We start from the raw sequence: 24,638 nt of genomic DNA on the forward strand, positions 1-24,638 counted from the left end.
TTTTTTGAAAATTTCTTAGAATTAATATATAGTCCCCACATTTGCAAGAATTGAGTCAATATACAACATTTAATAGCATCCTTATATTCAAAAGACAACTAATTAGGAAGTACTTTTTGCTGTTTTAAAGCCTCTCTTTGCAAAAGCAACAAATATAACATACTTATAGAAAATTCTAAACAAATAGTTGCAAAGTATATGTGGAAAAATATTTTTTAAAAACATTGAATGATATAAGAGAAGATTGACTAGAATGAGGGATAGATCATCATCATCGATAAGACAAATAAATGTAAAAATTTCAATTTTCTACCCAAATTAATCTATAAACCCAACAGAATCCCCTAGAAAATCTAACAGAGTATTTTCTTGAACTTGACAGGTTGTTTATACTGTTTGTTTGGAAGGTGAGATAGTAAGAATAGATAAGAGTAGAAGTGACGGTCATGAGCAAAATTCATGTTTTGAAAGTAAAGTCAACAGATTGGATAAAGTTTTGGAGAAAAAGAATTACGTGTTCCACTCTGAATAACCGGAACAATGAAATTGGCTTGAATAACTGTAAGAATAAAATGGAAAACACTCTCAGAGGAGGTAGATGGGAGCTGGGGGTTGAAGTGTCAAGATTGAGATATCTACCAGACATTCAAATAGATGCCCATTGACATTGGCTATATGAATATGGTATTCAGGGAACAGGCATAGGCTGAATGTTAAAATGTTGGGTGCCTTCCTATACATAAACAGTATTGAAAACCAAGATACTGGATGAGTCTGCTAAATGAGGAAAAACAGAACAGAGACCAAAGATATGAATTAACTGGCAAGCGTTACTAGAAGAAGCAGCCAGCTGAAGTAGCAGGAGAATCAACACAGGGTTGTTATTTGAAAGGCAAATGAATGAAGGGTTTCAGGAAGAGGTGAAAATATTACTGTGAAATGCTTCTATAGGTCAAAAAGGCTATTGCGGATTAAATATTTAATTTGACAATGTGGAAGTCACTGGTTACATTAACAAGAGTCATTTTGGTAGGGGGCTAGAGACAAAAAGGTGATTGGAGCTGGTTCAAGACAGAATAAAAAACAGTTGGAGACAGCAATGATAGATAATGATTTTGAGGAGTTATGGGGAAGTGGGATCAGGGAGGATTTTTTAATATGGAGTATTATAATGTATTTTTATGGTTATAGTGTTGATATGAGTAAGTGGGAAAATCAATGATGTAAGAGAGCAATGTGACTATTGTTAAACAATGTCCTTGTGTAGGTGAGAGTGAGTGAATAGAATGAAGAGAGTGATGGCTTGGCCTTAGATAGAATTACAGGAGTGAAGGCCAAGTATAGGAGACCAGGTAATTGTGAGTTAGTAGATCTTGAGACTAGAAATATTCTTTGGGATAAAATTATTTGGGAGATTGGGCCCAAAGAGAAGGAAGTATAGTCCCAACATATCACTTTTCCAGACAGATTGCAATATGTACATAGCCAAAAATAATGTAAATGTTCTTCATTGGTTCTTTAACATTTGGTTATTATAACAGACAAAGCACAGAAGGCTTGGTTGTGGATACACAAGTGAATGAAAATCTTAATAAGTTGACAATGTAAAATAAAAATATAGGTTAAAAATATTGGCATAATTGGAGGTGAGAAAAGACGGAGGAGATTGTATGAGGGCAAAAATCTTCAATTTACATAGAAGAAAATTAAGCTACTGAGCAACACTGATGGAAGAGGAAATGAGGGTTAAATATATTATTTAATATTTAAAAATTGTGATATCAAATATTAGGTAGAATAAGATGTAAATGAGGCAGTGTAAATGAACTGCATCTCATTTTTCAAGGTAATCAATGGCATTGTTTGTATTTGATATATAAGAAAATAGAGGGATAAAATAGGCAAGTTATTGAGAATTCTGAAGATTACCACTAGAAAATAAAAATAGAAATCATTTAGGCAAGTGACATGTAGGATATGGGATCAAAGATTGGGAGAGATACTGGAGAATATGTTTTTTATTAAACACTTTGCTGTACTACTGGATTAGTTACCTTAAGTGTGCATAATTTGACAAAATATTTTAAAATTATAATCTATCAGCACTTTAATACTGTATAGTCATCAAAAATGAGATAGTTCTTAATGTGTTGACTTTTTTAGAGGTTTTTCATACATTGTCAATTTTTTAAAAAGCAAATTATTGATAATATGGGAAAGAAGTTATAGGTAAATATGTGTTTATCAGTTATCTATTGCTGAGCAACAAACTACCCCAAACTGCAGTGGCTTAAAACAATAAACATTTACTATTGTTCACAAGTTGACCAGTTCACTGAGTGGCTCTTTTCTTTGGAATTATTCATGTGTCTGAGATCACCTGCATGTAGGGTAAGCATCTATACTGACATTGTTGGGACCTACTATATTTTTGGAAAGCATCTGGCTTTCTAAAGTGTAAATACAGAGTGAAGTAAGTCAGAAAGAGAAAAACAAATATCATATATTAATGCATATATGTGAAATCTAGAAAAATGTTACAGACGAACCAGTTTGCAAGGCAGAAACAGAGACACAGATGTAGAAAACAAACATATGGACACAAAGCGGGGAAGGTTGGGGGAGATGAATTGGGAGATTGGGATTGACATAAATACACTAATGTGTAAGAACCTGCTGTATAGCACAGGGAGCTCTACTTCACTGTACAGTAAAAACTAACACAACATTGTAAAACAACTATACTCCAATTAAAAAAAAAAAAAAAAGCTGTTCTAGCATGACCTTGGCTAAGACAACTGGGCTTTCCTGTATGTGATGTCTCTTATTCTCTAGTAAGCTAGGCCAGGCTTATTCACATGGAGGTTCAGGTGTCCAAGAGGTTAAAGTGCACAATGCTTCTGAAGATCTGTGCTCAGAACTACACAATGTCCCTCTACTGTATCATGTTGGCCAAAACAAGTTACAAGGCCAGTCTGTAGTCAGAGCAAGGGGCATGGATACAAGTAGGCCAATGATTGTGGCCATTAATAAAATCAGTATTGTACTATGTGTTTTTTATAAGAATAGAAAAAGATTCACAAAGATGCAAGCTAAACATATAATTGCATTATATATTTATAGTGTTGTATGTTTGTAATGTGAAATTAAAGAAGCTGGATGATCTTACTCTGTTTCACGTAATTTTCTATTGTTTCATTTTCATGGAAAACATCTATGTATTATTTTAAGAAATTTTTAAGAGTTCCTTGCGCATTTAACAGATAAAAGTATACACATGAATCTCATGGATAAACAATACCCAGAACTGACAAAATAGCAGATGAGGAGAGAAGTAAAGAGATCATTTATCTGGGTTTTTAAAACTGTTTGGCATATCTCAGTCAATTTCTCGCTCCCCTTCACCCAAGGCTTCTAAGTTCACACTTCATTTCCGGGGTTGAGGAGACATCAGTCAAGTGAGGCACCCCTACTATTTAGTGGCTAAGGGGTGGCACAGAGACAAATAAGGGTCAATTTGACTTATTAACTGTGTTAAAAATAGTCTGGAAAACAGAACATAGAAACTTATGTTTGTACCCCTGTGTGTGTGTGTGTGTGTGTGTGTGTATGTGTGTGTGTGTGTGTGTATTTCATTCTGGTGACTTTGTTACAGTAAGGAGAAAAGTCAGTATTCACTTCCTGTGTTCTAAAAGAGAGAAGCTACATATCAGAGGAGGAGTCAAATTCTATCCTGTCAAAGTATGAGAGAATTTGAGAAGCTACAGTTTCCTTTTTAGGTAATGCTGGTCCACTGAGAACAAAGAAAGAAAGCTACTTTCATTTTCATTGCTTTTCCTGCCCAGGGAGCTGGAGCAGCAATGGCTGGTGAGTCGCTCCAGGTTTTCTGTTTTTTTTTTTTTTTTTTTACATCTTTATTGGAGTTCAATTGCTTTACAATGGTGTGTTCATTTCTGCTTTATAACAAAGTCAATCAGTTATACATATACATATGTTCCCATATCTCTTCCCTCTTGTGTCTCCCTCCCTCCCACCCTCCATACCCCACCCCTCTAGGTGGTCACAAAGCACCAAGCCGATCTCCCTGTGCTATGCGGCCACTTCCCACTAGCTATCTACCTTACATTTGGTAGTGTATATATGTCCATGCCTCTCTCTCGCTTTGTCACAGCTTACCCATCCCCCTCCCCATATCCTCAAGTCCATTCTCTAGTAGGTCTGTGTCTTTGTTCCTGTCTTACCCCTAGGTTCTTCATGACAATTATTTTTCTTAGATTCCATATATATGCGTTAGCATACGGTATTTGTCTTTCGCTTTCTGACTTACTTCACTCTGTATGACAGACTCTAGGTCTATCCACCTCATTACAAATAGCTCAATTTCGCTTCTTTTTATGGCTGAGTAATATTCCATTATGGCTATGTTTTGTGGGGAGAAAGAGCTCAGGAGGAAGGAATGGGTGAGAGGAGAAGGAGCAATGAAGGGGGCACACACAAGACACAACTATTTTACTCTGAGACTGTAAGGGATGGAAGCTTGGGGCACAGTAATGAGTATGCTAACAAAGTGTTTTAGACAGTACATTACAACTTCTTGGAAAAATGGAAAATTTAGAAAATCTGGACCTATGTTTTTAAATCTTTCTTGTTGATTTTAGGCTTTTCTTTGGACTTCTGGACTTGACCCAGAGTTCTCACCTAAATGTTACCTTGTCACAGTGAAAGGCCATGCAGTAAAAATGCAGAGTTAACTTGAGTTTCCTCCATATTTCTGCTCTCTGTGTGAATTTTAGTTTATAACAGTGAGCAAACCAGATACAGTTTGTGCTCTCAATCTCTGCACAGAGAGTTGCCCTGTCAGCCCTGCCCATGGAAATAAAAATGCATTCTTTTACAGGTGTAATATGTTTTACTGCTATACATATTGAATATAATGTGTTTTTAAATTAGGTATTGATAAAAATGACAGGAAGTGAAGGCATCATCGGTGATACAAAGACTAGACTGAGTCAGTCAATTCTCACTGACTTACAGTGAAGTTGCTTCACTTCTCTGGACCTCAGTTTCCCCATCCAAAAAAAAAAATTAGAGAATTGAACATCCATAAGTATTAGTCTAAGTGTGGTCCTCAGACTAGCAGCTTTGGCACCATCTCAGAAATTGTTAGTAATGTAAATTCATGGGCTCCACCCTGATCTATCAAAAAATAATTTCTGGGAATAGAGTGCAAAAAGCTCTGCTTATCAAGCTTTTTCAGGAGATTTCTTTTTAAAATCGAGAACCACTGGCCTGGAATAAGATATCTAAGCTCCTCTCCGTATCTAAAATCCTATCATTCTCACAGAGAAGAGACTACCAAAAGAAGATCCGGTCAACATGGTGAAGTTAATGTCCAGGAACGTGCTTGATGGTATTTTTGATGATTTGATGGAAAATAAAGTGTTAAATAGGGGTGAGTTACAAAGATTAGGGGAAGAAGTGGACCACATTGTGAACAGGACTGGAGACCTGGTTGATGATCTCATGGAGAAAATGCAAATGGCAGGCAAAATATTTAAGGACCATTTCTTCAACCCCAAGAAACAACTGAGTTTAAGTGAGTATCTCAGTAAAGGGCTAGTAACTTGTTCTTTATCTATTATCCTCATGCAGTTTTTGCCTTTGTATTTCTTTTTGCAAGTGGATAATATACTATTCACATTTCTAGCACCTTCTTTGCCTGACTGTCTATCTTATTTACTGCCACAAAATGCCCTGATCTACCCAGTCCCTGTTCCATCATCCCCAGTCTGACGCAGATTAGGTGATGAGTAAATATTTGTTAAAGGAATAAATGGTGCTGGTGTTGTATTAAATTAAATGATAGTCTTTAATTAATCTGTGCTACTCTGGCCATACACTGTGGCCTTTAGAGTCATTCCCAGATATAGAATGATCAGTGGAACAAAATCCACCATCTTATTCTTAGCTGTGGATTACCCAAGGAAAAAATCTCTGAGAACCTGTATTTCTCCTTGTTAAAGGAAGACAAAGGGAAATTGAAAGTTTGAAGAACATAGATGTGTCCTTCTCTCTAGAGCATGTATTGGCACACTTTTTCTTTGATGAGCCAGAGATTAAATATTTCAAGCTTTTCGGACCATATGGTTTCTGTAATAATTACTCAAGTCTGCTGTTGTAGTATAGAATCAGCGATAGAAAGTAAGTACAAAATAAGTGTGGATGTGTTCCAATAAAACTTTATTTACAAAAACAGGTGTCAGGCTGAATTTGGACAGTGGGCCATAGTTTGCTGACCCCTAGTTCAGAGTAAAATTATACATCAGTATATCCCCAATTCTTGGAACACCCTCTGAGACTATTTTGCTATTGTTGAAAGACTAACTTTTGTATAACAATGTATTTTTCTTCCTCATAATGAAAAGTGCTATTTCAGAAAACCTTGATTAATGAATTTGAATATTCCTTGAATTACAGAAGAGGAAGATAATGAGCTCTTTTTTGTTTCAGAGAAAATCTGCCTCCTCTTTCACTTAGCACAAAGTTACAGTTTTCTAAAACAAACCTGGAACTTAGAGAATGGGGCAAATCTCCATGCTCCACAGAGTAGTCAGCCCCATGCTGAGCATAGTCATTTCCTAGTCAGTGAAAGGGAAAGAGTTTGAAGTGTATAGGTTCTATAAACTTAGTTCTGCTAACAAATTTTATTTTACTATTATTTCAGGATCTCATCTGGAAACTGAGAATGATGAATCTAGAGCACTGAATCGTCTTCTTCTTTGACAGGTAACTGACTCCAAGTTTCACATCTCAAGTGAAAACTCTTAGACCTCTAGTGCAGTTAGAAAGTATCTCCTTAAAAGCCTAGAAATTATATGTTCTCAGTCAGTTTTCATCTTTGGAAATAACCTTCAGAATAGAGCATTGATCCTTAAATTTTTTCATTCCACCTCAGAATCTGAAGATGAAAGTGAAAAAAGTAGAGATGAGGAAAAAGTTGAATCAGCCCAGGCATTGGCTCTCCCTCCAACAGGTGACTGCCCCCAAACCCAGTGGCTCAAGGGAACCCTCATTCATTACTTGGGATAAGGCAGCTGTACAACGTCCCTACATTATAGTAGAAAGACCACTGAACTGAGGCTCAGAAAATCTGGCTTATTTCTCTCCTCTGCACCTAACAAAGTCCCTTAAAAGTAAGGTTAGCATTTACATCCCTGATATTCAATTCTCCTAAGAATGTAGAAGTTGAAAGTGAAGATTATGAAACTGAGAAGAATGCTAGATTGTCCCAGGTATCTGTTCTAATTATGATAGGTAATATCATGGACACATAATGACATTATTAGAGCAAAGACAGATAAAGAAACTCCTTATGGTGTAGTGTAAAGAGAACTGAAGTAAAACCCAAGAAATCTGTAACACTGAGCCCATCACTGTCACTGATTAACCATATTTGCTGGTATAACCAACGTTTCTGAGACTCACATTTTTAAATGGAGTTGATCACATCTTTGAAAGGATTCATAAAACATCAAAGATATAGGCAACTACCAACTGCACAAAACAGAATAAGGATGTGATTAAGAAAAACACATTAAAAAAAACAGCATGAGTCACACATACTATGTGGTCACCAAAGAATCTGATGAATTATTGGGCCACGTTAAAGAACCATAGCATCCATAAAAAGGGTAATGATAGTATTGTCTTCTGAGTACTATATTTTCAAAAGTTACAGAAAAACTTACAAAAGGAATAAAAACTTTGTCATCTTTATTCATTGTTATATCCATTCATACATTATATATTCATATACTAATTGAAAATCTACAGTATGCTACTTTAATTACTGTGTTTATAGCAGTGAGCAAGATAAAGTTACTGCTTTCATACAGTGTAGTGAGGGCAGATATATAGTAAACTCTCAAAAAATAAACAGTATAATTTGAGGGTATGTACACAAGAAAGAGGATTAGGCCATAGAAAGCGATATTGTTGTTGAGGGAAGTGGTACACATGAGTCAGGGTGAACAGTTATGAGAACTCTTTTGAGATTATATTTCAGTATATAACTGAACAATAGGAAGGGAATTGTGCCAAATTTTAAGGCAAAAACATTCCATGGAAAGAGGAAACAAGAACAAGAGCTGTGAGTCAGGAAAGGTCTTGTCATGCAAAAGGGTAATAGAGAAGGCTGGTCTGGCTGGGGAGTAGGAAATGAGGGGCGTATGGGTGCAGGAGCTGTCAGATACACTGGGACGGCCACAGTATGTGGGGTCTCTGAGAGAATGAAAAACAATTTGGATTTTATTTGCAATGCAAAGCCTTTAGAATTTTTTGAGCAGAGGAGTGATAAACATAGAATAGAAAATCTACTTGTAAGCTATTTAAGTGTTTCAGTTAAGAGATAATAGCTTTTAAGCTGGTGTTGCAGTAATAGAGATGATAACAAGTGGTTATATTTGGGATCTATTTTGGAGATAGAATCAACAGAAACTACAGATGGATTGGATATGGGCTAATGAAAGAAATGAAGGATTTGTAGAGACATGAATAGACCTAGAGGCTGTCATACAGAGTGAAGTAGGTCAGAAAGAGAAAAACAAATATGGTATATTAATGCATGTATGTGGAATCTAGAAAAATGGTACAGATGAACCTGTTTGCAAAGTAGAAATGGAGACACAGATGTAGAGAAAAAATTTATGGACATCAAGGGGGGAAAGAGGGAGGTGAGATGAATTGGGAAATTGGGATTGACATATATACACTAATCTGTATGTATTTTATACTACTATGTATAAAATAGTTAACTAATGAAAACCTGCTGTATAGGATAGGGAACTCTACTCAATGCTCTGTGGTGACCTAAATGGAAAGGAAATCCAAAACAGAGGAGATATATGTATACATACAGCTGATTCACTTCACTGTACAGCAGAAACCAGCACAACATTGTAAAGCAACTATACCCCAATAAAAAAAAATAGCAAAAAAATGATTCTAAGTTTTGGGCTTGGCAACTGGGTGAAAGATATCAATTCCTGAGAGAGAGAAAATTTGTGGTTTAGAGAAAACTTGGGAGAAACCTATTTGTAGAAGAAGACGGTATCAGAAGTCCTTCTTTGTAAGTTTAGTTTAAAACATGTTACATCCAAGAGAAAATGTTGAATAAACAGGTGATGTACAACTGAGGAATTCACAGAGAGATGTTGGTGCCACCTAGAAGAGGCCACCTAGGGAGAGATGTTGATAGAGAATAACAGAGACTCTAATATAGAATAATCCCACTTTGGGAAGTTTGGCAAAAGAGGAAAAGTTAGCAATGAACAGACAGATTTTGAAAGAGTAGCTGGAAAATGTAAGATCACAGAAGCCTAGAGAGCATTTTTCAAGAAAGATGTGTTCAACCATGCTAAATGCTAAGAAAGCAACAAATAGTCAGTGGTAACCTTGATAACAGGTATTTTGCTTAAGTTGTGAGGATAATAGCCATTTTATGCATACAAGAAAAAAAAATCAGAGTTGAAAACATGAAAATAGTGAAAATAGACAATGCCTTTAACGACTGTGCTGAGAAGTGGAGCAGAGAAATGGTACAATAGATGGAGGGGAAACAGAGTCAAGGAAATGTGTTTTTAAAAGATAAATTAAGATTCTAATATGCCAACGGGGATAGCATAGAAGGGAGAGAGGTAGAAATTGATGCTCTAGAAGATAGGGCTGAATAAATGCTTGAGTAAAGTTCCTGTGTGTGAGAGGGAAAGGAACTCATAAGGAGTGGTATCACGCTTAGATCAGAGGAAGAACATACCTTTCTTTTTCTTTTCTTTTTTTTTTTGCGGTATGTAGGCCTCTCACTGTTGTGGCCTCTCCCGCTGCGGAGCACAGGCTCCAGACGCGCAGGCTCAGTGGCCATGGCTCACGGGCCTAGCCGCTCCGCGGCATGTGGGATCTTCCCGGACCAGGGCACAAACCCGTGTCCCCTGCATCAGCAGGCGGACTCTCAACCACTGCGCCACCAGGGAAGCCCCATATCTTTCTTTTTAGTAGGAGGGAAAGAACAGAAGGTTCTTTGTTTTTTGTATTTGTTTCATCAGTATCTTATAGTTTTCTGAGTACAGTTCTCTTGCTTCCTTAGGTATGTTTATTCTTAGGTATTTTATTCTTTTTGATTCGATGGTAAATGGGATCGTTACCTTAATTTCCTTTTCTGATCTTTCATTGTTAGTGTATAGGAATGCAAGTGATTTCTGTGCATTAATTTTGTGTCCTGAAACTTTACCAAATTCATTGATGAGCTCTAGTAGTTTTCTGGTAGCATCTTTAGGATTTTCTATGTATAGTATCATGTCATTTGCAAACAGTGACAGTTTACTTCCTCTTTTCCAATTTGTATTCCTTTTTTTCCTTTTTATTTTCTGATTGCTGTGGCTAGGACTTCCAAATATATGTTGAATAGTAGTGGCAAGAGTGGACATCCTTGTCTTGTTCTTGATCTTAGAGGAAATGCTTTTGGTTTTTCACCATTGGGAATGATGTTTGCTGTGGGTTTCTGGTATATGGCTTTTATTATGTTGAGGTAGGTTCCCTCTATGCCCACTTTCTGGAGAGTTTTTATCATAAATGGGTGTTGAATATTGTCAAAAGATTTTCCTGCATGTATTGAGATGATCTTATGGTTTTTATTCTTCAGTTTGTTAATGTGGTGTATCATATTGATTGACTTATATATGTTGAAGAATTCTTGCACCCCTGGGATAAATCCCACTCAAACATGGTGTATGATTCTTTTAATGTGTTGTTGGATTCAGTTTGCTAGTGTTTCATTGGGGATTTTTGCATCTATATTCATGAGTGATATTGACCTATAATTTTCTTTTTTTGTGATATGTTTGGCTGGTTTTGGAATCACGATGATGGTGGCCTTGGAGAATGAGCTTGGGAATGTTCCTTTCTCTGTGATTTTTTTTGGAATAGTTTAAAGAGGATAGGTGTTAACTCTTCTCTAAATGTTTCATACAATTCACCTGTGAAGCCATCTAGTCCTGGACATTTGTTTGTTGGAAGTTCTTTAATCACAGTTTCAATTTCAGTACTTGTGATTGGTCTGTTCATATTTTCTATTTTTTTCTTGTTCAGTTTGGTTCAGTCTTGTATCTTTCTAAGAATTTGCCCATTTCTTCGAGGCTATCCATTTATTGGTATAAGGTTGCTTTTAGTAGTCTCATATAATCCTCTGTATTTCTCTGGTGTCCATTGTAACCTCTCCTTTTTCATTTCTACTTTTATTGATTTGGGTCCTCTCCATTTTGTTCTTGATGAGTCAGGCTAAAATCTATCAGTTCTGTTAAAAATTGAACCAGATATTAGTTTCATTGATCTTTGCTATTATTTTCTTCATCTCTATTTCATTTATTTCTGCTCTGATATTTATGATTTATTTCATACTAACTTTAGGTTTTGTTTGCTCTTCTTTCTCTAGTTGCTTTCAGTGTAGGGTTAAGTTGTTTACTTAAGATTTTTCTTGTTTCCACAGCTAAGATTGTATTGCTATAAATTTCCCTCTTAGAACTGCTTTTCTGTGTCCAATAAGTTTTGGATCATCATTATTGTTGTTGTTGTCATTTGCCTCTAGGTATTTTTTAATTTCCACTTTGATTTCTTCAGTGATTCATTGGTTGTTTAGTAACATACTGTTTAGGCTCCATGTGTTTGGGTTCTTTACAGTTTTGTTGTTTTTTTTCATGTAATTGATTTCTGTTGTGTTTAGAAAAGATGCTTGATATGATTTCAATTTTCTTAAATTTACTGAGGCTTGATTTGTGGCCCAGGATGTAATCTGTTGTGGGGAATGTTCCATGTGCACTTGAGACAAAAGTGTATTCTGCTGCTTTTAGATGGAATTACCTATCGATATCAGTTAAGTTTATCTGGTCTAATATGTCATTTAACTCTGTGTTTCCTTACTAATTTTCTGTCTGGAAGATCTGTCCTTTGGTGTAATTGGGGTATTAAAGTCACCCACCATTTATTTTTTATTTATTTTTATTTTTTGCGGCATGCAGACCTCTTACTGTTGTGGCCTCTCCTGTTGCGGAGCGCAGGCTCCGGACACGCAGGCTCCGCAGCCATGGCTCACGGACCCAGCCACTCCATGGCATGTGGGATCTTCCTGGACCGGGTCACAAACCCATGTCCCCTGCATCAGCAGGCGGACTTTCAACCACTGTGCCACCAGGGAAGCCCAAAGTCACCCACTATTGCATTACTGTCATTTTCCCCTTTCATGGCTGTTAGCATTTACCTTACATACTGAGGTGCTCCTCTGTTGGGTGCATATATATTTACAATTGTTATAATTTCTTCATGGATTGATCCCTTGATCATTATGTAGTGTCCTCTTTGTCTTTTGTCCTCTTTTGTCTTTATTTTAAAGTCTATAAATATTGCTACCCCAACTTTTTTTTTATTTCCATTTACATGGAATGCCTTTTTCCATACCCTCACTTTCAATCTGTATGTGTCTCTAGGTGTGAAGTGGGGTCTCTTGTAGACAGTGTATATATATATATATATATATATATATATATATATATATATATATATATATATATATATGGGTCTTGTTTTTATATTCATTCAGCCAGTCTATGTCTTTGAGATGGAACATTTAATCCATTTACATTTAAGGTAATTATTGATATGTATGCTCCTATTGCCATTTTCTTAATTGCTTTGGGTTTGTTTCTGTAGGTCTTTTTTTTTTTTCCCTTCCTCTTATGTTCTCTTCTCTTATGGTTTGATGACCATCTTTAGTGTTGTGTTTGTGTTGATTTTTCTTTTTTATGTATATATCTATTGTAGTTTTGGGGTTTGTTGTTCCCTTGAGGTTTTGATTTAGTACTCTATATATGTACAAGATTGTTTTATGTTGCTGGTCTCTTTCATGCCTAGAGAAGTTCCTTTAGTGTTTGTTGTAAAGCTAGCTTCACAGTGCTGAATTCTTTTAGCTTTTGCTTGTCTGTAAAGCCTTTGATTTCTCCAACGAATCTGAATGAGAGACCTACTGGTTAGAATATTCTTGGTTGTAGGTTATTCCCTTTCATTGCTTGAAATATATCTTGCCACTCCTTTCTGGCCTGCAGAGTTTCTGCTGAAAAATCAGCTGATAACCTTATGGGGATTCCCTTGTATATTATTTGTTGCTTTTCCCTTGTTGCTTTTAATATTTTTGTTTGTCTTTAATTTTTATCAGTTTGGTTAATATGTGTCTTGCTGTGTCCCTCCTTGGGTTTATTATCCTGTATGGGATTCTCTGCACTTCCTGGACTTCAGTGAGTGTTTCCTTTCTCATGTTAGGGAAGTTTTCATCTACAATCTCTTCAAATATTTTCTCAGGCCCTTTCTCTTTTTCTTCTCCTTTGAGACCCCTATAATGCAAATTTTGGTGCATTTAATATTGTCCCAGAGGTCTCTGAGACTGTCCTCATTTCTTTTCATTCTTTTTTCTTTATTCTGTTCTTGGCAGTGATTTCCACCACTCTGTCTTCCAGCTCACCTATTCATTCTTCTGCCTAAGTTGTTCTGCTCTTTATTCCTTCTAGTGTATTTTTCATTTCATCTATTGTATTGTGCGTTCTGTTCTTTAAATCTACTCGTTCCTCGTTAAATATTTCTTGTATTTTCTCAATCTATGCCTCAACTCTTTTTCTTAGATTTTGGACCATCTTTAATATCATTACTCTGAATTATTTTTCAGGTAGATTGCCTATATTCTCTTCATTTAGTTGTTCTTGTGGGGTTTTATCTTGTTTCTTTATCTGGGACATACTTCTCTATCATCTCATTTTATCTAACTTTCTATGTTTACAGTCCCCTTTACACAGGCTGCAGGATCTTAGTTCCTCTTGTTTCTGGTGTCTGCTCCCTAGTGGGTGATGTTGGCCCAGGGGCTTGTGTAGGCCTCCTTGTGGAAGGGACTGGTGCCTGCCCTCTCACAGATGGGCCTGTGTCTTGTCCCTCTGATGGGCAGGGCCATGTCTAGGGGTGTGTTTTGAGGCAGTTGTGAGCTTAGTACAACTTTAGGCAGCATGTCTTCTGATGGGTGGAGCTGTGTTCCTACCTTGGTTGTTTGGCATGAGACTTTCCAGCTCTGGGGCCTAAGTTTGTTGGATGGGACCAGGTCTTTCTGCTGAAATTTGGACCTCTGGGAGATCTCCATTCAATATTCCCTGGGGCTTCTGCTACCAGTTTCCTTGCACTCACAGTGAGTGATAGTTAATATCTGCCTTCCCAGGAGACCCTCTAAGACCCCTAGGTAGTTGTAGCCTGGGTTCCTATGGAGGCACTGCTTTGTGCTGTCTCCCTCCAAGAGTGGAGTCTCTTTTTCCCTCAGCACTGTGGAACTCTTGCACACAAGCCTGCTGGCTTTCAAGACTAAAATGCTCTGTGGCTTCTTCCATCCAATGCCAGACCCTCAGACTGTATTGGAGGGCTATTTTATGTGTAACCTCTCCGTGTAGCCTGCATGGGTTTAGTATTTTTTGGTGCAAGGGTTGTTTTTAATATAGATGTCTGCCACCTCTTTCCTCACTGTATGATGGCTGTTATTCCCTTTATAGGAGGTGTGACTGATGTTGTAGTGTCCAGAGCTTGCACTGGATATTGAGCAGGGCCTCCCCTTTGCCCTGTGGTTGCTACTTCCTTGCCAGAGGTGGGGTATGCTCCCTAGTTGTTGGAAGAGAGGCCCCCAGATCTGTTTCTTAGCTGTGTTTCTGATCTGTGGTTTGAGGTAGGCAGGATTGCAGTACTCCTACTGGGAAGGAAGCCACTGAGTATTCCTCCTCTGGAACTGTTCACCTATGGGTGTGCTCTGTTGTGTCACCTTTCACCCATTGTGAGAGCTCTCAGGTTACACTGCTGTTGGCACTGCTTTCAGTCCCACTTTAACTGTGGGTATGCCAGCCACTGTCCCTGGTATCTCTCAGATATGTTTTTCACCAGACCTCCAGCATAGATCCACTGAATTCAGGTCCCAGGATTGCAAGTAGTCATGGATCTGGACCTACTGTGGGTGCTATGGGGACAGCTCTGACTCTAGCCTGGCCCAAACCCTATGTATATGTGCCCACAAAGTCTACAAATGCTAAAGCTAGGTCCATCTTGGCTGTGGGAGCACTTGTTGCCCATTCAGACATTCTGTAGGTGCTGAGATAACAAGGCTGGTCACGGGGGTGTCAATTGAATCTTCACACAGCTGTGAGGAGAGATTTGAGTTTTTCTTCCTTAGTTGCATGTTCCCTGTGGGATCAGCTGTGGTTTCAGCCCCACCTCTGCATGTGGGCCACCCACAGAGGTCTGCTCCTGAGTCTTCCCTGGAGCACACGAGTCTGCCCCAGTGGGGAGGGAGCTTGGATGCAGCACTAAGGCCAGGGTCACAAGAGCCCTGGTGGTTATGGGAATGCAGTAAGGCAGTGGTCCTGGGCATGAGGGAGCTGGCCTGGGGAGGCAGCGGCCAACATGTGGGGAGAAAGACTGCAACGGCTTCTCCACCCCTTGTCACTTAACCTTGGTGCTTTGCTTCTACGGCAGTCCAGATTTCCTCCACAAGAATTCCTGGTTGTGGATTTCCTCACTCCTGTACCCTTAAGCTATCTCCTTGCAGCAAACAGTAGTTCTTTCCCTGGGTTTGCTCTCCATACACCATGTTCCAACACCCAGGCCCTGTGCACACCAGTGGACACGCATCTCAGGCTGGGGCATGCAGGGCTGTGGCACAGACTGTCTGTGTAGGTCTCACTCTGTCCTGCCTGCCACAAACCAGTTGCTGTACTCTCTTCCAACAGCCTCAGAAGCTCCCCTTTTGTTCCAACTGATCTTCCCACAGGTGAGGTGCTTCCCTGGATGCAGCAACCTCTCCTCTCCTTCAGCTCCCCAACCCAGGGGTGCCGTTCCCATCCTGCTTCCTCTCCTCTTCCTTTTCCCTTCTCCTTTCCTCATCTTACCCAGCTATGCAGGGATCTTTCTTGTCCTTTTAGGTGCCTGAGGTCCACTGCTAGTGTTTTATTTTATCTTATTTTATTTTTTTGCAGTACACGGGCCTCTCCCTGCTGTGGCCTCTCCCGTTGCAGAGCACAGGCTCTGGACGCGCAGGCTCAGTGGCCATGGCTCACGGGCCCAGCTGCTCCACGGCATGTGGGATCTTCCCGGACCGGGGCACGAACCCGTGTCCCCTGCATCAGCAGGCGGACTCTCAACCACTGTGCCACCAGGGAAGCCCCCCTCTGCTAGTGTTTAGCCATGTTCTGTGAGAATTTTTCCATTTGTAGATGTATTTTTGATGTATTTGTAGGGAGATATGAGCTCCATCCACATTCTCCTACTTCTCTGCCATCTTGACCTCCATCAATGATATTCTTATGCAAAAATATTAGAAGGAATAGAATGTTTGTTGCCTAAGGGAAAATGTGAACCAGGGGATATGTGGTAGCTATTTTCAAGTATGAGAAGATAACTCTTCATTAACAAGCAGTCATTAACTTTTAATCTGTGCCAGGTATCATTCTAGATACTAGGAATACAGAGATTAAAGACATCTTCCCTGTCTTAATTATGCTTACAGTACTGTAAACACAATTAAGATAAAAATAATTATTTATATGGGGCATTTACATCAAAAAAAATAGAAACATAGGGAAAGATATGTTGAAGTCATGGGAGAATTCATGGGCTTTACAGGAAAAGGAATTAGATTTTTTTTCTGTATGTTCCCAATGTGGAAAAAACATATTAGTGCTTGGAAAGTTCACACTTTATGATGCTCAGAACTGTTCAAAAATGCCTTAGAATGTTGTAAGTACCCTGTTAGTGGAGATATTTCAGAGAGTGGTAATAATAAAGTAGGTATATACTCAGCAGAGTTCAAATATCTGAATAATGACCTTATTAGGCAAGATGAACATTAGGCTTCCTTCCCAATCTTAGATATCATGTTTATGTGAGTCTAGTGTGTTGGGTCTGAGAAAGCAATCAAAGTTATGACCACTACCAAAAACAGAAATTTATGGTGGGTTCAGTAAGAAGCAGAAAGCAAAAGGGGGAGTATTCAAGATTTGTGTTTTAGTCATTTTAAATATGAAATAATTTTCTTATTATATTAAACTTTGTGGTGGGCTGGCAGTAAGCATTTCTGGAAAATGAAAGCCCAGTCAAAAGATCTGTGTGACTTCATGACAGTGGATGCTACTGTTTAATGAGCTATTTTTTCTCTTTTAGCTCCTCAGGAAACACAGGCTTCCCAACATGGGAAGTTAAAACTTTGTCCTCCTGATCATTTCCATACACTGAAGACAACAAAGACAGATGAGGTGATATGCTTTGGAAGATTTTCCATTTAAACAAGATACCGGGACTCACTCAATTTTAGTTCTTGTTACAAATGTCCTAAGATCAGACCAAAGGCACAAGATGTTATTTAATCATCTTATCTAATTAACTGGTTCTTACATTTGATTTCCTGTCTCTTCCATCACATTCTGAACTCCTATCCACCACCCAACAAAAGCCAAGTTCCTAGAGTGTATACTCAGACCTAGTATATGTTTTCAATTTCAGGTATTGCCTCTTTCCTCAAGAGAATATATTTCCATTTCCAGGCTCTCCAGCCATCCACTATTTAATTGAAAGGGGCTGTTTTGTATGAACTTTGGAGGCAAAATTAGGAGGTCTGGAGCAACTCATTTTGTGTCTGTTAATTGCATTTATATCCAGTGATGGAGAATGAAGTCTGGACATGCCTGGCCCTCATCATCTGCAACAAAGAATTTGACTATCTTTCTAATCGATATGGTTCTGGGGTTGACCTTTTGGGAATGCAAGATTTGCTTGAAAACCTTGGATACTCAGTGGTTGTAAAAGAGGATCTCACAGTTCTGGTAATGGACCAGGAGAGTGGGACAAGCTTCCTTCCCTCCTAAACAGTTTTGAACTTCTTTCTTAGCAGCTGTAAGAATAAAATGCATGTTATAGAAATTATATTTGCTCCAGAATATGATCCCCTTAATTTCAGCCTCCTCCCGTGCACAGTCTCATAGAAAATATTTAGATCAGCTCTATGTAGCAGTATTTCCCCCCAAATGTGGGACCTTTCTGAAGTTCTCAATCTGGGAGGCATCTATTACTTGATAGCCTGGATGAGACATAAGCTCTGGACCCTGAAAGTTACTGATATCTACAGAAAGAGCTTATGAGACTTTTACAATTTCAATATCATCTGTGTAAATGTAAAAGTGTGTAGAAAAAAATTGCACATACACACATAAAGAAAATATTATTCTGGCCATGCCAAAAATAATCCCAGAGGGCTTTAGACAAACCATTTTAAACCTAACTTTCTGCTGTTCCAAGATGAAGGAATTTGTTGTGTTTCTAATTTTTGTCAATAGAAAATTCTCTCTGTCTCTGTCTCTGCCTCTGTCTCTGTCTCTCTCTTTTTTAATAAAAACTTACAGGAACTCCAACATGTAAAACAGATGAAAGCAAAGCTCTCGTATTGGAGACATATCATCTCACTTGCCCCTCATTATACTCCATCTCCCAGTATCTTCTTAAGTGTAAGGTTCTATTGAAAACCATTGGGCTAGATGTTATGTAAAATCTCTACTAACTTTAATATTTTACACATCTAATTTCCTGGTTTTATGTCAGAATATAATTTCTCTTACAATTCCATTCAGTCCAAATCACCTGATTCTTTAGTGCTTGCTCCTTTTTGTGAATTCCACCTAATATTTGAGTATAAACTATATAAGGAGAATTCCTCAATAGTAATTCTGGAGTGTTTTTCAGGAAATGGAAACAGCACTAAGACAGTTTGCTGCCTGCCAAGATCACTAATCCTCAGACAGCATATTCCTTGTATTTATGTCACATGGCACCCTGGATGGAATCTGTGGGACAGACCCAGATATTCTTCGTGATGATACCATCTTCCAAATTTTCAACAGCTGTAACTGCTAGAGTCTAAAAGATAAACCCAAGGTCATCATTATGCAGGCCTGCTGAGGCAGTGAGTCTGAGTTCAGGAAACCCAGGGAGTGGCCATGTACTTCTTTCTATTAGTCTAGTGTCTAACCTTCATTTTCCCAGGGATGGGGAGAGAAACAATATTTCAGTACAACTCTTAGGTCCAGTCCAGAAAGAAATTTTAATAAGCCTGTACTATTTTTCTTTTTTTTAAGAAATGGTAAGTAGCCTAGAATAATGAGGAATATCCTAATTATTTGGGACTAGGTTTTCAACATGGTCATTCTAAACTTAAGTGGGCTTTATGTGGTTCCCAGTCAGTGAGGTAGTTTTTCTAGTAGCAAGATATTTGCATTTTTAATAAATGCCATATTGAAAGGAATAATTGTAAAAGACTTTCTGTGTGTATGTGTGTGTGTTAATATAACATCTTTTATAAGACATGGATGTCTCAGAAGGTGCTGGGGTTTTTTGAGTGACTGACATGAGAGAAGCCTCTGCATATAGGTATGACCAGTTCTTGCAGTGTTCCATCTGGAATGTTGCCATTACAAACAGCCACGTGGAGAAAGACTTCATTGCTTTCAAATCTTTGACTTCATGTAAGTGACTTCAGAGAGAACAATTTCTAGATCTCCTGTTAGTTTCTTGATCACAGGCTTGGTTATGATCATATCTTATCACTAATATAAGAACATTTCTTCCCTAACTAATGAGATATTTAGGTGGGGAAGATATTTAAGTATTGAGATTTTCATGACTGGAAACGTGTATGTATTGATACTGGAGGAAATTTTCAAAATAAACAGGACTTCGGTGAAGACCCAGATTTAAGACAGTCTATACATAAATCAAGAGGTTTTTTAGATGTAGCAATGGCACAGAAATGTATCATCTTCTCAGATTTGGTCCACCTGATGATCTACTAACAACTAAATGAACCAACCAGTGAAATTGTAAAGCTTGCTCAACACATGCTTGCTCAACACCTATCGGCCTGTTATTTGAATCTAGTCTTAGGTTATTAGTTAACATTCAAATGCCTGACTTCATGAGAGTGCAATCAGTGACTGAAAATCTTTCTTTGGCAGGAAAGTCAGAGTAGAAGGTAGAAATAAAAAATATTCTTGATTGCTCATGGTCATACCTGTAGAAAATCTATTTAACAGTCATTCGTGATATTGTTTTATCAATGATTTAGATAACAAGGGCAGTTTTAAAAACCTAGTTTATACAAGTTCTAAGTGCTTTAGTGTAGTAATTTCAAATTTTAATGTGCATGGGAATCATTGAGAACCTCATTAAAACATAGATTTCTGATTCAGTATGTCTGGGGCAGGGCCTGAGAGTCTTCATTTTTTAAAAGCTCCATGGTGATGCAGTGTTGTTGGTTCATGGCTGCTTGTGACTAGGAAGGGATTAGAGGACCCTCTGAGTCTACCTGGGGAAATAGGAAAGAGACCGTACAGGAAACACCCATTACACAACTGGAATAGTTCTAGAGTTCTGGAGTTTTAATTATATTTTATTTGAAAGAAGAGTTCTGTGCTTTTAGCTATTGAAGGAAGTTCAAAAAGTATATGCAGTCTGATACATACTCTAAGAGATTATTTAATTTAATTGAGGAAATAAAGTCTAATATGTGAAATTCTTGCATTAATATTTTTATATACATAACTATGTGCAGATAATGTACTAGGTGCAGGGCATGTGATACACAGTTAAAGCAGGCATGGTCACTAAACATTACAGATTACAGAGTGTATGGTCAGGCCAGGGAGACAGAAATTAATTGGCAGCGGACTCTCAACCACTGCGCCACCAAGCTTCCAAGGAAGCCCTGAAACATGAACTTTTGAGCTGGACCAAACTACAAATATGCCAAATATTCCAATAACTCTGCAAGAACACCTGCTACTTGCTCCAGCAATGGACTTTTGCTGAGTGATAGCCTTGGCAACCAATCATGTTCAGTCAAGTCTAGCTTTCTGCCTTGCAACACCAATCAAAATTCTTTGTAAGCAAATTATGTAAACATTCCCTTTTCTGTCTTTAAAAACCTCTGATTTTGACCCTTAGTGGGAAACTATTTGGATTGCTACCCAAATCTGTGTGCCCTGAATAACAATTCTTTAATCCCAAATAAATGTTTTTGCTTGATTATTGCCTCTTAACATTTTTAGGCTGACAAGGGTAAGAGAGGAATATTCCAGACAGAAAAAAAAAAAGCAGTGTACGAGGAAGGCGTGAGAAAGAAAGAAAGGAGCTTAGAAAAGAGAACCAGAGAACCAGTGTGGCTAAAACACAGAGCCAGGGGACAGTAACCAGAAGGAATTTGGAGAAGTACACAAGAGCCACATAATTTGAGGCCTCATATGTTAAGGAAGGATTTGGTCTTTTGTATTAATATATTTTAATACTAATTTTACTTTATACTACTAATTTTACTTTATACTATTTCATTGCTTAGGTGACCTTTAAGCAATGAAATGATAAGATTTTCTTGCTTTTTTTTTCTTTTTAAAAAATTTATTGAAATATAGTTGATTTACAATGTTATTTTAGTTTCAGGTGTACAGAAAAGTGATTCTTTTTTTAAATTGTCTTTCATTATAGGTTTTTACAAGATATTGAGTATAGTTTCCTATGCTATACAGTAGGTCCTTGTTGGTTACCTATTTTATATATCATAGTGTGTATATTTTAACCCCAAACTCCTAATTTATCCATCCCCCCTTTCCCCTTTGGAAGCCATAAGTTTGTTTTCTATGTCTCTGCTTCTATTTCTATTTTATGAATAAGTTCATTTTTATCATTTTTTTAGAGTCCACATATAAGTGATATCATATATTTGTCTTTGTCTGGCTTACATCACGTAGTATGATAATCTCTAGGTCCATCCATGTTGCTGCAAATGGCATTATTTCATTCTTTTTAATGGCTAAATAGTATTCCATTGTGATATATATATATATATATATATATATATATATATATATATAATCTCACATTTTCTTTATCCATTCATCTGTCAATAGACACAAGTTTCTTCCATGTCTTGGCTATTGTAAATAGTGCTTCTATGAACATTGGGGTGCATGTATCTTTTTGAATTATGGTTTTCTCCAGATATATGCTCAGGAGTGGGATTGCAGGAACATATGGTAGCTCTATGCTTAGTTTCTTAAGGAAACTCCATACTGTTTTCCATAGTGGCTACACCAATTTACATTCCTACCAATAATTTAGGAGGGTTCCTTTTTCTCCACACCCTATCTAGCATTTATTATTTGTAGACTTTTTGATGTTGGCCATTCTGCTTGGTGTGAAGTGATACCTCACTATAGATTTGATTTGTATTTCTCTAATAATTTGTGATGTTGAGCATCTTTTCATGTCCCTTTTGGCCATCTGTGTGTCTCTTTTAAGATGATCACTGTGAGGATTCTGTGGAGAATGAATTACAGTACAACAAAATTAGATGTAGGGAGATAGGTTAAAATGCTATTGCAGTATTACAAGCCATAGGTGATAATGATATTCTTGGGATGAGATAAATATTTGGATCCAGGAAATAATTAGTATATAAAATTTATATGGCCTAGTAGTTTAGTAAGTATGTCTGATGAACATGAAGACATGATTGAGGTGACTCAAGTTTGCAGTGGAGAACTATGGTTTATTCATTAAAATGGAAATCCTGCCAGAAAATTTGAGATGCCTTTGGCATATTTCAAGATGAAATGAAGAGTGGAGAGTTACATAGCTGTATATTCTAGAGGAGAGAGCATTTGAATTTTGGGAGATGCTTGCCTAAGAATGATATCTAATATTCTAAAAATGGATCAATTTATCTAGCAACAGAGAATAGAAGGAGAATAAATCCTAAAGCTAAGGTTTGAAGAACTCTAGAGTTTACGATCTGAGACAGAAATATTAGTCAACAAATTATACTAAGAAAGTATGGTCAGGGAATAAGAAAACTAGGAGGATATGTTGTCAGAGTTATGAAGAAAGAATCTGTTGGAGTTACCAATATTTTCTGATGTGAATGGGAGACCAGGTAAATGTGGGGCCTGATAAATGACCATTAGACTTAATGAATTAGAGGTCATGTATGACCTTGGGGAAAGTCATTTGGTAAAATTGTTGTGGGAAGGAGAAGACAGACAGGAGTGAGCAGGCTAGGAGGAAATGAAGATGTTGAGTATAGATAAATTGGATAAATTTAACTATAAAAAGGAAGGAGAGGAAGGTAGTTTCAGATAAAGTGACCAGAGAATATTAGCTTTTTCTGATAAGAGAAATTTGATCACATTGCAATGGTAAAGAGAGGTAATAATTCAAAAGATGTTCACCTAGAGTCTGTCATACAGAGTTAAGTTAAGTCAGAAAGAGAAAAACAAATACCGTATGCTAACACATATATATGGAATCTAAGAAAAAAAAAAAAGGTCATGAAGAACCTAGGAGTAAGATGGGAATAAAGACACAGACGTACTAGAGCATGGACTTGAGGATATGTGGAGGGGGAAGGGTAAGCTGGGACAAAGTGAGAGTGGCATGGACATATATACACTACCAAACGTAAAATAGGTAGCTAGTGGGAAGTAGCCTCATAGCACAGGGAGATCAGCTTGGTGGTTTGTGACCACCTAGAGGGGTGGGATAGGGAGGGTGGGAGGGAGGGAGATGCAACAGGGAAGAGGTATGGGAACATATGTATATGTATAACTGATTCACTTTGTAATAAAGCAGAAACTAACACACCATTGTAAAGCAATTATACTCCAATAAAGATGTTAAAAAAATAGATGTTTACTCAATAAAACAGTGAGTGCAAAAAATTATAGTATTAAAACAGTATGGATGAAGAGGAGGCCCAGAGTCAACGACTGTCAAGACCTGGCTTCTTTTATTCTATTATGTAGTAAATGCTCAAAGGATTTATGTTCTTTTCTGCTACTTGCAGTCCTAGAGGCCGTAATGTTGGCCCTGCCTACTAAGAAAGTCAAAGGAATTTATAATTGAGGGTCTATGATGGCTTCTCTGGACCTGTTATGGAGACATCTCAGCATTATCCAGATTTGACCTCCCTCCTTCCTACGAAGCACCAGAATCAAACTTTGTTCAAAAGCTATGGCTCTAAGAGTCTTGTACACTTATATGGTGGCTGAATCCCCCCATTATTTTAAAACCGTTTATTTTCAGGCAATGTTTCTCGGATACTTGACACAAATGGCTCTCTCTTCATTTCCCAACTTATCTACTACTTCAACCAATATTCTTGGTGTTATCAGTTGCAGAAGATTTTTCGAAAGGTAGGAATCTCTATGTCTTTTCAATTTATGTCCCAGAAAACCCTGTAGAACTGTTTGCAAAGCTTTTCTGTGAATCGTGAAGCTCTTAAGTCATCTTGATGCTCCTTCCTGCACTCCAAGTTTATTTAAAGAGGAAGTTTTTGGAAGCACACTATGTAGAACCAGAGTGAGTTTTTCTGATTCTGATAGGCTTGCTTATTTAATGAGTGCTTTTGAGAGTACTATTTCATTTGTGTAGGTACTATATCCAAGGAAAAGCTAAAAAGTTCTTCTGTTTATATTGTACTATCT

The 24,638-nt window shown here is 37.6% G+C and overlaps 1 pseudogene; it reads left to right on the forward strand.

Annotated features, from left to right (window-relative positions):
- Positions 1-2,694: 2,694 nt before the first annotated feature.
- LOC116758716 lies at positions 2,695-24,638 on the forward strand (annotated as a pseudogene).

Source organism: Phocoena sinus, chromosome 8, assembly GCF_008692025.1.
Source record: "Phocoena sinus isolate mPhoSin1 chromosome 8, mPhoSin1.pri, whole genome shotgun sequence".
Lineage (NCBI taxonomy): Eukaryota > Metazoa > Chordata > Mammalia > Artiodactyla > Phocoenidae > Phocoena > Phocoena sinus.